The 14,404-nt window shown below is 35.7% G+C and overlaps 1 pseudogene; it reads right to left on the reverse strand.

The window, feature by feature from the left end:
• Positions 1–14,404, reverse strand: part of LOC130876345 (RNA-binding protein EWS-like) — a 70,075-nt pseudogene that overhangs the window by 54,885 nt on the left and 786 nt on the right.

Consider the following 14,404-nt stretch of genomic DNA (forward strand, 5'->3'; position numbering starts at 1 on the left):
CTGAATTCTGGGTGGAAGAAAGCAGAGTCAGGGAGAAGTCATAGATTCTCTGCCTGAGATGGACACCGGTTAGAATTTTTTTTTTATTAAAAATTTCTGCCTCCTCCCCGCCTCCCTTTTCCCTCCCCTTCCCCCCACTCCCCACCCCCCATTCCCCTCCCCTTCCCTCTCCAGTCCAAACAGAAGTCAGGGTTCCCTGCCCTGTGGGACTTCCAAGCTCCTCCCCACTCCATCCAGGTCTAGGAAGGTGAGCATCCAAACAGGCTAGGCTCCCACAAAGCCAGCTCATGCAGTAGGATCAAAACCCAATGCCATTGTCCTTGGCTTCTCAGCAGCCCTCATTGTCCGCCATGTTCAGAGAGTCGTTTTTTTGTTTTGTTTTGTTTTGTTTTTGATTTTCAAGACAGGGTTTCTCCGTAGCTTTTTGGTTCCTATTCTGGAACTAGCTCTTGTAGACCAGGCTGGCCTTGAACTCCCAGAGATCCGCCTGCCTCCGCCTCACAAGTGCTGGGATTAAAGGTGTGCACCACCATCACCCGGCTCAGAGAGTCTGGTTTTATCCCATGTTTTTCAGTCCCAGTCCAGCTGGCCTTGGTGAGCTCCCAAGAGATCAGCCCCACTGGCTCAGTGGGTGGGTGCACCCCTCGTGGTCCTAACTTCCTTGCTCATGTTCCCCCTCCTTCTGCTCCTCATTTGGACCTTGGGAGCTCAGTCCAGTGCTCCAATAGCCACTGCCATGTGGCCATACACAGATAAACAGAAATGGGTTAAATTAACATGTAAGAATTAGCCAATAAGAAACTAGAGCTAATATGCAAAGCAATGTTTTAATGAATACAATTTCTGTGTGATTATTTTGGGACCAAGCAAGCCAGGCAGATAGCTAGCTAGAACAAGTGGGCCCTCCCCTTGCAACAAAAACTTAACAAATGTTACATATAAAATATTAATCAAAGTCTTTATAGTTGTTTAACCTGGGAAATATCCCTTGGCCCTCTTTATTTTTTATTAATATGGAAGTAATTTTTCCTGCTATATAGATGTATTATGAACTTTAAATTTAATACTATGTGAAAATGTGTTCTGTCCAAGTGATTATTTCTAGTATTATTTCTAGTATTAAGTTGTTGTGAGAAGCGACGGGCTGCTTCCCGCCACCTGGCTAGCTTTACCCGAAATAATTACACAGAAACTGTACACACTACCTGGCCCATTAGTTTTAACCTCTCATTGGCTAGCTCTTACATATTGATCTAACCCATTTCTAATATTCTATGTAGCACTACGAGCTGGCTTACCAGGAAAGATCTTAACCTGCATCTGTCTGGAGTGGGAGAATTATGACGACTGTTTGACTCGGCTTCTTTCTCCCAGCATTCTGTTCTGTCTACTCTGCCCACCTAAGGGTTGGCCTATCAAATGGGCCAAGGCAGTGTCTTTATGAATTAACCAATGAAAGCAACAGATTAGAAAGAAATCACTCCCACATCATTAAGTAATATTAACCTTGTGGGACTTTTAGATATGATATTCTCAACATTTCAATCCACCTACCACTCTCTGTTTAAATTATAATTTATCAAAAATTTATTTCTGCTATGATACATGTCATTTATTTTTGAAATCATTAAGTTTTAATATTCAATTATCATTCTGCTTAGTTTTTATAGATACTACTATCTCTATCAATCAATAATTCTTTAGGAAGTTTTGGAGAAACTTGTTTTTAAAATTATAGCAATTCTATCATAACTTACTAAAAAAATCTGTCTTTTTTGTATTATGCTGTTGGTAGATCAAAGATCTTGCTCTACTTGGCTTTGAATTTCTTAAATGACTGATGAAGTTAAAATACCAAAAGTAGTGTAGTCTTATTTTTTCTTTTGTTTGTCTTATCGTATTTATTTTTAAGATAAAGGTTTACTATGTATATCAGGCTATACGTGAACTATTAAGGTTCCTACATCAACTTCTCAAATATTAGGATAGCAGTTATAGACCAGAATTCCTAGCTCACATTCTTATTTAATTACAATAATAAAGAAATACTTCTTTGAAACAATTATAGTAGAATATTCTTAGATATTATTTATGGCACCAATGAATAACTTTGGAGTAAAATAGTAGAAGTTATGGGGAATAAAACAAATATTTTCTCTCCTCAGGCTTCAAATGCGCTTGTGTTAAAATGAATTCCAAGACAGAGAATATGATGAAATAGCAAATGTCCTAAATTAACTATAATCATGCCCTCCCTTCAGAATTTTCCTCAATGTAGAAGCTTATCTTTGAGCATCCATAATTCTAATGATGTGCAGTAAATACTGTAAATTTTGAATCATATGGATAGCAGTTAGAAAACATCAATGCTCATCTGTAATCTGTAGATGATATCAATAGGCAATGACAAACCAGCAATTATAGGAATCGTATATAGTATGCACACCCTGTTCTTCTGTTCTGTTTGCTAGGACAATTTGTGACTTCTGCTATAGATAACATTTGCACTATGCTTAGCAGAGAAGAAAGAAATCCAATAAGCCATGAAAGTGTATTGTAAAAACTGGAATTTTATGTAGATAAACTTAAAGTACAACATATTACCCAAACCAATATGCACCCAAAACACGAAGAGTAATGGCTCTCTTTCATTTTGCTATTTGTTTTAGTAAAAATTGTCAGAGTTTCTGTAGTGATTCCTGTTTCACATTTGAAACGGGTGTCCTTTCTCTATCAGATGAAGTAAAATGTGCATAGGAAGCAATGTGATCAACCATGTCATAATTGTAAAAACCTGTTCTCTATGACTTAGCAAATATGAGTTCTCGCAGTCTCTGCTGAAAAGCTCTTGCAGAAGTAGCAGCATCGGCTAATAATTCCCTTGGTCATACAATGTTTTCAACACAATGAATTTCTTTATTGAGTTTTCAAGCAAAATTATGTGAGATTATTTTGATTTCAATATATTTATTTTTTTCATTTGTTTTTTGTGTGAAGTGAAATCACTGCTATAGTATTATACACTATAATGTTGCATTTTAATTTTAATTTGCAGATTTGCTTCAGTGCTATCTGAATACAAGACGATTTTCAGAGAAATGCACATATACACACTGAGTCTTTATGGTGATTGTTTCTGACAGGAATGAAGCGAGATAGGCCTGCTCAGGACCAAAGGTCAGCCCTTTTCATGACCTCAACTTTCATGACTTTAGAAAATCCTTGACTCCAAGTTCCTCACTATAAAGATCTGTGCCTGAGAATGTGTTACAAACCCAGGTTGTCCATTAACGGAATATATTTTTTTTAATGAAAATTATAAAGGCTCTTATGGACAATGGTAGGTGGTTAAAAATAACTCCTTTTTGCAAAGTGAGAGATGCAATGGAAATGGCTACACCTTTTAATAAAGAAAGACATACACAGTGATCGTGTTAGTCTACTCTTTCTTTTATTAAAACAGGAATATATAAGAATATTTCCTCCTATATTCTGACTCTGCACAGTTGCACCTATGATGCCAGCATGTGGGAGGCTATAGCAAGATTACAAGTCTAAAACCACAACAAGAGACAGAGTGGGAGCCTACATCAAAAGACCAAAAACATAGATATATTTTTAGAATTAATGTTTACAGAAAGCAGATGTGAAGAAGAAAAGAAAGATAAAAATATGCAAACTGGAAATTAAAGTTTTGAGTGCTAATTACATTAGATTGTTAGAGGTACTGCCCTATTCATATTCTCCCACGTCATGATAGACCAGTCTACTCTCAGCACAATGGTGAGCTTGAGGTCTAAAGTTCTGAACTAACAGCAATGCTATGAAGGTGATAAACTAAAATTTAAATCAAGTTTCTCATCACTTTTTTTTCCTATGTGTTCTTCTATGTATGCTTGGAGCCTTTCCTTCCTTTATATAAACAACATTCCTGAAATACTGCAGCATCCCCTTTAGATCCTGACAAATTGATGCAGACTGTTACCCATCACTTTATCTCTGTGGTTCAAAGTACAATAGTAGACTCCAGGTTAGCAGTACCCTCAGTGGGAACATCACCTTAAATAGGCTATGTTATTATACCAATATGATATTTAGTCATTGTCAACATTTGATTCTGCCAAAACTAGTTTTAGTTTTTATGTTTGACTTACAATATATTTTAAATGAAGTTGGCTTCTTTAATAGGGCCCTGACAAGTCACACAGCATAATACATTTCAATATCGGTAGCTATTCTTTTATTTCCATTTATTTTCCTCTAACATTCTGATGCATTATTTCCTCAAAACATCTGTTGAAAGATTTTGTAGAAGAAAAAAAACCTCTGTCACTGAATCTTATTTGCTAAATTGTCATTGAAGGAACTACTATTTATTCTGCAACCTGAGCTATTTTTTCATAACTCCAGCTTCCTCTTGTGGAGCTTAATGTAAGTGTCTGTGCTGGATTTCTGGATTTTTATTCAGGTAGAACATAACTTCTTTTCATAATCAAAATCTGCTTCAAATATAACTCAAAGGAGAGAACCTGGTGCAGTGAATCTAGTTGTCATTTATTTCATTCTTAAAAATTATGCCAAGGTGTTATTGATTCTCCCTTTACTATGTATTTTAAGATTCAGACCATAAACAAAGTGAACTGATTGCTAATTAATTAATGAACAATACTTTCTTAATTCCAGGAGAAGAAAGATAGAAGCTCAAAATTCAAATATATTTCAGTACATGATTTTTCAAAAAGGAAACAATGTAGTTGGGGTTGTTAAAATTTACATTTGTTAATGTTTAAATTAATTATTAGTTTCAATTAAAGCATTTTATTACAATATGTTTTATTATATTCATCAACTATTTAAATTAGTTATAGTTTTTATTTATAACATTTTGTTTACAATATATGTTGACCATATTCTTTCCCCTCCTCCAATATGTATGTGTGTTCACTGACAAACAAAAACAAAATGAATGAAAATCAAAAATCAAAATACAATAAAAAACACAACCAAACTGTACACACATACAGAGACATCCACACACAGGAAAAATAACAAAACCCATGGGATCCATTTTTCTTTTTTTTCTTGATTATACATTCTTAAATAAGGTGCATAGGTACAATACCCCAAACAAGAGTACAAACATACATTTAGTAAAACAAAAATGACTTTAAATTTGTCTCAATATACCAAAATCCATACCAATGTAAAATATTTGAAATTAATAGTTGTCTTTTTATCCTATATCCCTATATTCTTCCTATATGATGAAATACATTCATAACTCATTGAATAACCAAAAAAATCACCCTTCCCACCTCATGAGAATGTGGACATTGTGTTCTTTACACTGTTTCTTATTTTCTCTGAACAAAGGGATCTTTAAAGAACTTGAGAAAATTGAGATAATTATCAAGTCCTGGAAAAATTAGCTATAGCATTTGTTGTCCAGTCTCTGTGCAATAGGAAAGCACAAGGTTTATCTACAGTTCTAGCTAGAATAGACTGTCAGGTTGGACCATCTCGACCAGCATTCTTGAAGCTGTTCTGGATGAAGAACCCTGAGGAAACTACAACAAAAGCACTCTGGGAGGCTATATCAGTTGGACCACCCATTTTCATTGGTGTCTGGCCTCTTACTCTGAAAACATACAAGTTTCAAAGGTACCATAGATATCTGCATTAACACAAATATGAACTGCACATTGTACACAAGCCAGTCAAGTTCTCAGTTGAATGCAGCTCTCACCCTGCTTGGGGCATAAAGCTCAGCTTTCATGGACCCCAAAGGTTTGGAGTCAGTGCAAAGTCACTTAGCAGTTTAAACTTATGCTCATGCATCAGAGAATGCAGCAATCGGCTGCTTTATATAGTAAAGCAGATTCTGATGGGGGAATCCATTTTTCTATTGACGAACTGCTTACTACTCCTTAGCATGGGGCCTTCCCAGGAGTGGAACTTCCGAGTAACACCCCTAGAAAAAAGCTGGTTTACTCATTTCAAGTATTATTCAAATAGCTTCTTGATTGATTTAGGACTTTGTGCCCACCCCGTTTTACAGTAATGGGGTTTTGTGTGGTTTTGACCTGCAAAGAACTTTGCATGTATCAGAGTATCCATAACTCATGTGTGTATCTATCTTGTGTCTGGAAGATATTTTTTGCTTGTAGTCATCCAAGCTCTTCTGTCTCTTCTCTTACAATATCACTGCCTCCTCTTCTGTGCAGATCCCTGTGCCTTGAAAGGAGGGGTTTAATACAGGCTTCTGATCTAGGGCTCAATGCTCTAAAGTGTCTCACTTGCTGCACGTTCTACAGTTGCAGAACTCTGTGTTAACAACTCTTTCCTGCAAGAAACAGATTTTCTGATGAGGGTTGAGAGGTGATCTGATCTGAGTGCCAGTCTAGGGTGGTTCCTGGTAGATACTGGTTCTGTGGGTGAGCAATGTCAGTAATTAGTGAAGATAGGCTAGCAAGAAAGGTTGAAAGGGGCAGCTGGAAGAACAAGAGGGACCGTGGATCCCAATCAAGATGCTGTTTCCTAGAGAATCATCTATTAACTGGGAATTAGAAATGTTCAATGGAAATGGGAATGTTACTCTAAGTAAAAATGCTTGCCTAGCTGGCACACGACATTATTCAATTTCAGACACAGCAGCAACAACAACAAAAACAAGAAAGATTTATTTAGAAGTATTAAATGTCAGGTATGTTTTTCTTTTTGTCCCATTTTTAATCTCTTATTTGAAAGTTGATCCTTTAGTAAGTGCATGCAGTGTGAGTGCTCATCGTTTATGTGTTTGTACATGAGGATGTAGCTTTCTGTACTGTACCTAAGTATGTGTCTCCAAGAGTAGGAAACCCTTTACTAACAAAGGCTGGGCACAATAAAGGACTGAGTAGGTGACCTGAAGGTTAAATTCCTCAGCAGTAATCACTAAGCTCGTCTCCATTATACTAGCAATAAAAAGATAAAGAATGCTGACATCTGGTCCCTACTCATCTAAAACCTTTTAAACTGTTTGGAAAAGGCTTTTATCCAAGAACAGAACAATATTTTAGGCTTCTGTCACTGAAAGATCTGGAAATTTTCTGTAGGATAAACTGTTCAAATATTTCAGAACAGATCAGGGCTGGAGAAAAATATTTTTATTCCATATTCTTTTTCTTATTCTAGTAAAGTGCACATTTGCGGAAAATCACTCTTATACTATTTTAAAAATTGCTTCAAAGAGAAACATATGTGTTTTGTCAAAATCATAATTCAAAATGGTAAGAGTCTTATAAAACAAGTATATTAATTAAAGATGATAGACATAATAGTGTAAGTAATACTTGCTTTTCTTATGCAAACAAACACCTTAAATAAATTAACCTGTTATTCTTATGTAGGAATTTTTAAAACTATTATAATAGAATAAACAAATTAAATATATATTCTCTATTAGATAACATCAAGGGAATTTGAATAATCATGAAATTTTATAGATCGCTTTTTAGCTGCATATAATTTTTTTAATTAATTTAATTATAAATATTTGCAGTAGATTTATAATTTTTAGAAAACAAAATGGTAATATGTTTTATATAGAAACTCTATATAGATGATGGATATAGGTTGTACTCATATATTCCCTTAATAATTCGTTAAATAAATAATTACTAAATTTTGGTCAATAAGTGATTACACCACAATAGTATACTTGTTAGACACAAATATTAGTCTTTTCCTCCAAAAGGTTAAGTCAAGAGAGTTTTAAAACATGACTTAATCTCACTACATATCAATTTTTATTCTAAACAAAATTTCAAAAACTCTATTCATGGATTAATGTATCCCCCTTCCTAGGATTATTGCAAATGTAGGCTGGGCCTCATATAAAAGGCTCCTGTAAACTGCAGCAGTTACTATACTTATGTCTCACCATTGCTTTTAATATAAATGATTGTGTTTAGAAAGAGGGATCTGTTTTAAAGGAGTTGTAGTAACAGTGTAATGGAGAACTAGAAAGGCAAACATTCCCATTAAGGAAGGAAAGGCTGCTCCCTGAATCAAGCTTAGCCCCCAAGGACTTCTATTTACATTTAGCATCAGAGAGTGACCACCATTAGAAAAATTACTATAGAAAAATGTTATCCAAATGGAATTTTGAATGAGCTAAGGAATTGCTGCCTATTTCATGTGGAGAGGCAGAGTTAGATTTGAGATAATATTATGTTCAAGAGGTCAAAAGGAAGTCTTGCAAGTTCTGAGTAGGGAAATGCATACACATTTGCATGTCTGTATATAAATATGTTTCCTGTGTCCTTAAACACAGTTTGACACTGAGAAAATACTAGTTGCTTTAAACTATTTAGGAAGAGCTTCTGACTACTTGATTGTAGCTCACAATCTGACAAGGTTTCAGAACACCAGTGGTGTTCTTGGATTAAGATAGGGTGGGGCTTCATAACACCAGTGGTAATCTCAGATTAAAACAGAGTGCACAGGTTTTACTTGAGGTAGTCAGGAGATTTAATATATTTATGAAATACATTTTAAAGGAAAGCAAATTAAGGAGTACATAAATTCCAGGCTGTTTCTCTGATAGCAAAAAGAACAAATTGTTAGAATGCAAATAAGTCAACGAGAAACCATTTACATGTAAGTCTTTGATATTGTCTTCTTCAAGAATCAATAGAAGATTCTGGTGCTTTCATTTTTTGTTAATCAGTTCAAAGCAGTGCTCTGTAATCCTCTCACTAACTACACTGTCTAGTGTGTACTAGTAGGTACTAGTTTTCCCTGTTTTTCATCATATTTAGTTACTGTGGTATCCTTCCAATCAGCTTCTTCTTGATCTCTCTGTTCTTGTTCTCATTCTCATTATCCTTCTTCTTTTTACTCTTCTTCTACTTCTTTATTTTTCTCTCTTTCAATGTATCCTGACCACAAGCTCCCTTGCTTCCAGTTCTTAGCCCACTTTCCTCTCCCACAGATCTACTGATCCTCCATTTCCCTTCAGAAAAGAGCAGGGCTCCCAGTGATATCAACTTAACATGACCGATACAATAAAATACAGTAAGAATAAACACATACCCTCTTATCAATGATGCACAAGGAAACCCAGTGAGAAGAAAAGATTCCTATATTCAAGGACAGAGACCCTACACAAACCATTAAGGGTCTCACAAAACCACCAATCTAAACAACCACACTATGTATGTAGAGTGCAAATTCAGTTTCTTAACCACAATTGTTACTTTTTTATGAGCCAAGTATTTAGTAATATTTCTTAGTTTATCTCTTTTATTTTGGGGGCATCATTTTGTCCTTTACTTCTTCATTAGTGTTTGGAGCTTCCAGCTCAGAGTCCCATTCTCAGTACTCTGAGCAGCATCTCCACTGGAGCTGCCCTCTCCAAAACCCACCCTCAGACTAAGCAGTGGCCTTTAGCATGAATAAGAAAATCCCAGAAACAGAAATTGAGGTTCGAGATGAATCTCAGAAGAGGAAAGTAACAAACTACTAGAGAGACCTTTTACCTCTAACAAATCTTCAGGCTGAAAAGAAGTGAGAATCTGTCACCATGGATTCTCAAAATCATCTCTTCAGTGAGTTTCTGTCTCTTCCCATTTATATTCTTTTCTCCACCCAGCCATGTAGCTCCTATCTCCACTCCCCTAGTTCCAGGATTAAAGATTGTGTGTTTCCCAAACACTGGAATTAAAGAAGTGAGTCATCACCAGGAGGATCTCTTTCTGGACCAATCTTGTGTAGTCCAAGGTAGCCTTGAACTCACAGATGACCCTATCCCTCTATCTCTGGAGTCCTGGGATTAAAGGTATGTGCACCACTCCCTGGTCTCTAGTGGCTTAACTTTGCATTTTGATCTTCAGGCAAGTTTTACTTATTTAAATACAAATAAAGTATCACTACAATGGCCCCTTCTCCTGGAGCTGCCCTCTTCAAAGCCTGCCCCTGAGAAAGCCTGCCAAAAATTAGCCCTTCCTGGAGCTGCTCAGGACCACATTGTAAGTTACTCAAGACCTGGTGGCCATATTTGCCATTTGGTACCCTTTATTCCCTGCTGAGTGTCACCCAGGAGTGCTTTGCTCAGATTAAACCTGGCTTTATTATTTAGTTTGATCGGCTTATTACTTTGATTGTGGCAGATTTTCATTAACTGAGATTCAAAACTTACCTGAGAGATGTTTCTTCCTTTTTTCCTCCCTCCATCTCTCTCTCTCTCTACCTCCTTCCCTTTCTTCCTTCCAGTCTTCTTTTCTTCATTACTCACTTCTTTTTCCCTCTATTTTTCTGTCCCTTCCTCTTAGGGGAGCCTGCTTGTTCTTATCCCTCCCACCCAGATCCCTAAAATAATCACACAGAAATCTGTATTAAATGTAATACTGTTTGCTTAGGTGTACTTTTTGCTAATTCTTATATCTTTAATTAATCTGTGTATTGCCACATGGCTGTGGCTTCCTGGCAAGGTTTCACTGTGTCTGTCTCCTATGAGCAGCTATATGGCTTTCCACTGAACCTGCCTACTTTTTCCCAGCATTCAGTTTAGTTTCCCCACCTAGCTCTATTCTGCCCTATCACAGGCCAAAGTAACTTGTTTATTCATTAACCAATAATAGCAACACATTTTCAGCAGGATTTACCTCACCATTTCCTCTTTTCTGTCTAAATAAAAAAGGAAGTATCTAAATTTAACAGAGTAAAATTACATATAACAAAACTGGTATCAAGCAAGAATTATAATTACAATATTTATAACTGCTTTATATTTTACCATAGCTAAAGAAAACTAAAATTATAACTATCTATTCTTCAACTACATCATGGACTCCAGAAGGATATAATATTCCCTAAGTAAAGAGGAAGTGCATTGTAAGCAACTTCTAAAACTCTAGAATTGACAGAGACATCTCGTTGCCTGTACAGTAACCAAATATCTTCTGCAACATTGCGGGCACCCATCTTTAGCCTATTGGACAAGAGTATCCATCAGACTTTTTTTTTTGTTGTTGTTTTTTTCGAGGCAGGGTTTCTCTGTGGTTTTGGAGCCTGTCCTGGAACTAGCTCTTGTAGACCAGGCTGGTCTCGAACTCACAGAGATCCGCCTGCCTCTGCCTCCCGAGTGCTGGGATTAAAGGCGTGCGCCACCACCGCCCGGCCCCATCAGACTTTTTTATAAAGCAGGAAATTTCAAAGACAGTTCCACCTGTATTGGCATTTTGTCAGTCACTTTTTTTCTATATCCTGCAGAATGCCTGGCAGACTCTTTTATGAAACAGGAACCCTGAAGGACTGTCTCACCTCCTTTAGGAAGCTTCAGCAATCATTTTTCTATGGGTTCTGAAAATTCAGTTAAACAGTTCAGGCAAGAGTAGTTTCTTGCCCAAATGACATGAGGAGTCTTTTAGATGCCCATCATCCTCTTGAGGTAGATTGGTGCTGCCAGAAGCACGTGTCTCAGTGTCATGAAAAGTCTTAAGTTCTTAAAACATTTTAAATGTGTATTCTGTAGTCTTTGAAAGATCTGGGAAATATCTATCCATCTGAATAATATCTTTTTACATCTAGAACATGTAACTAACATGACTATATTCTTGACTATTATAGATGACAATCTATTAACCTGTATTTCATAATTATACATTATATTTTTAAATGAGCTTCACAAACATAATAACCTAGTCAATAGCAAGTATATATATATATATATATGTATATATATGTATACACACACACACACACACACACACACACATATATATATATACAAAATTGCCTCTAAATTTGTATCAACAAATCAAGATCCATACTAAAGCAAAGTTTTTATCTCTATATTATATTCCCTTTAAATGTAACACTTTGGGATTGGGGCATAGTTCTCCCTAAACTACTTCCTGCTTTTTGTTGAGTTAAATAATTTTAGGAGGAGTTCACTGTGACCTTTCAGGAGTGTCTTAGTCCATCAAACTACATTAGTGTGGAAGGAACCCACAGGTTCTCATTCTCTGTGGAAACAAAAGAAGAACCTCTTTTCCAAAGCAACAAATCCTTATATCCAAATTTTGAAGTCAAGATAACTTTAAAATACATATGTAGGTTTAATTAAGCAGCCTGTACAATGAAATGTCTCTCTGTACGTAGCTCATTCAGTCATAAAATTCAAAGAAAACCCAATAATATACATAATAGACTCTCTGTGTATATTCCATCTTTATGTAGTTTATTTTTCTTTACTTCTTTAATTTTTCTATAAGTTTAATATTTATTTTATCATCTTTACTCCTTCCATCTATGACTGCACACTTTATATTACTTTTACTGTCTCTATACTCGTTTTCCTTTCTCTCCTAAGCCTTCACACATTTATCCAACACTGTGACCCATTTAGAGGTCTTTTTTTATCTTAATCTGTTTTTATTGTGTATCTGTAATTACTTTCTGACAAGAAGTGTCTTTTTTTTAATGCTAAATGGGCATGGCAAGGACCAACTCCATGGCACTGCCTGTTGGCTCTGCCCAGTCCAACATGGCAAAGGCATGTTCATTGCCTCTGAGAGCAATCCTCTCTACCCGAGATCTAGGGTTGGGTCACAGAAGGACTTTGTTGCCATTAAGCAAGTTGTAGCACTATGTTCACAAACCCCATTTTAATGCTTCATAGTCAGGCCTACTGAAAGAGTCAGGGTTGTTCAACCTGGCAAACAAAAAAAGGCCATGTTTTGAAAGAAGCAGCACAGTTTTTATTGCTAAAGCTGAGTCAGACAACCTCTTAAAGAAGCTACATCTCTGCTTTCGGCTGGAAAACAGCAAGAAGCTGTGTTCATCTGTGTTTTAGTGTGTGTGTGTGTGTGTGTGTGTGTGTCTAGAATTTCTTTTCAAGTTCTCTCAGGTTTTTAAGTGGATTTAGTTGACGACGTTGGTGCCAATTTGTTGGGGGAGACTGCTTGTTTGTTTCCCTGCTGCCCAGACTCCTGAAATAATCACACAGAAATCTGTATTAATTGTAATACTGTTTGGGAAATAGCTTAAACGTATTTTTGGCTAACTCATATCTTAAATTAACCCATTTCTATTAATCTGTGTATTGCCATGTAGCTGTGACTTACCAGTAAGATTTCAGTGCATCTGTCTCCTGCAAGTATCTACATAGCTTCCCACTGTCTCTATTTTTTCCCAGCATTCAGTTTATTTTTCTCACCTAGTTCTATTCTGACCTATCACAAGCCAAAGAAGTTTCTTTATTCATTACCCAATAAAAGCAATACATATACAGAAGGACTTCCCATACCACCTTACATTTTTTTCTTTACCTTTTCTATGGTCTTAAAGATTTTCCTATTTTCACTCCTCTGTTCTTCCTAGGTTATTCCCTAAATACTTTCATTATTCTCTTATACCATTCTCTTCTAATTTAATGATATACTCTGATAGTTCTTTGTAAAATACTGATATTTTTGTTTTAAGATTTTATATGCATTACTAGATATTTTGTCTTCACACATGTATATATTCCATGTGTATGCCTGGTATCTGTGGAAGACAAAATAAGTCATTGTATTCCTTGGAACAGGGGTATTAAATAGTTATAAGCAGCCATGTAGGTATTGGGAATCAAATGGAACATGGATTCTCTACAAGAACAACAAGTGCTCTTTACTACACTAGCCTTCTCTTTCAGAATTCTTGATAACCACAATTATGCACAATATTTACAAAAATAAATGTATTTTGGAATGGATGGGTACATGGATACATGGATGAATGGCAAGCCAGTGGAATAACTAGAGGTAAGAATAGAATAAAATGAATAGACAAAATTTACTTGTATAAACTTTTATTATGATTCAGTCTATGAAATATATCCAGTCACCTTCAATATTGTTACACCCTCTACTTTTTAAAGTGTTATAAGGATATAATATACAAGAGTAAAATATATGTTCCTGTATGTATCTCTAGATACAAACCTATGTAAAGACATATTCATATGTATATATGTGATTTTTAAAAAATATTTTGTTTACTTATTCATCTATTTGTTTGTTTATTTGTTATGTTTCTGTATGTGGAATCTTGAATGCAAGTCTATGAGCATCATAAATTCCACAGAAGCTAGATGGATAGTACTGCTGGAACCAGAGTTGCAGACCTCTAGATACAAATGTTCAGAAGGCAAGTTTGGTTTTTAGAAAGAGCAATACACAGCTTTAACTGTCAAACTGTATCTCAAATTCATATACATTATTTTCATATCTTGCATACTTTTCTTATATATCCTATTAATGACAACATAAAGATATGGTTTGAACCTCCCAATGAATATGGCAAAAAAATTGAAAATTTGGATATTTACGTAGCAAATAACAGTGTACTTAGCAAGAGATAATAATAGAATTCCAAA

Source organism: Chionomys nivalis, chromosome 6 (genome assembly GCF_950005125.1).
Source record: "Chionomys nivalis chromosome 6, mChiNiv1.1, whole genome shotgun sequence".
NCBI classification, from domain to species: Eukaryota; Metazoa; Chordata; class Mammalia; order Rodentia; family Cricetidae; genus Chionomys; species Chionomys nivalis.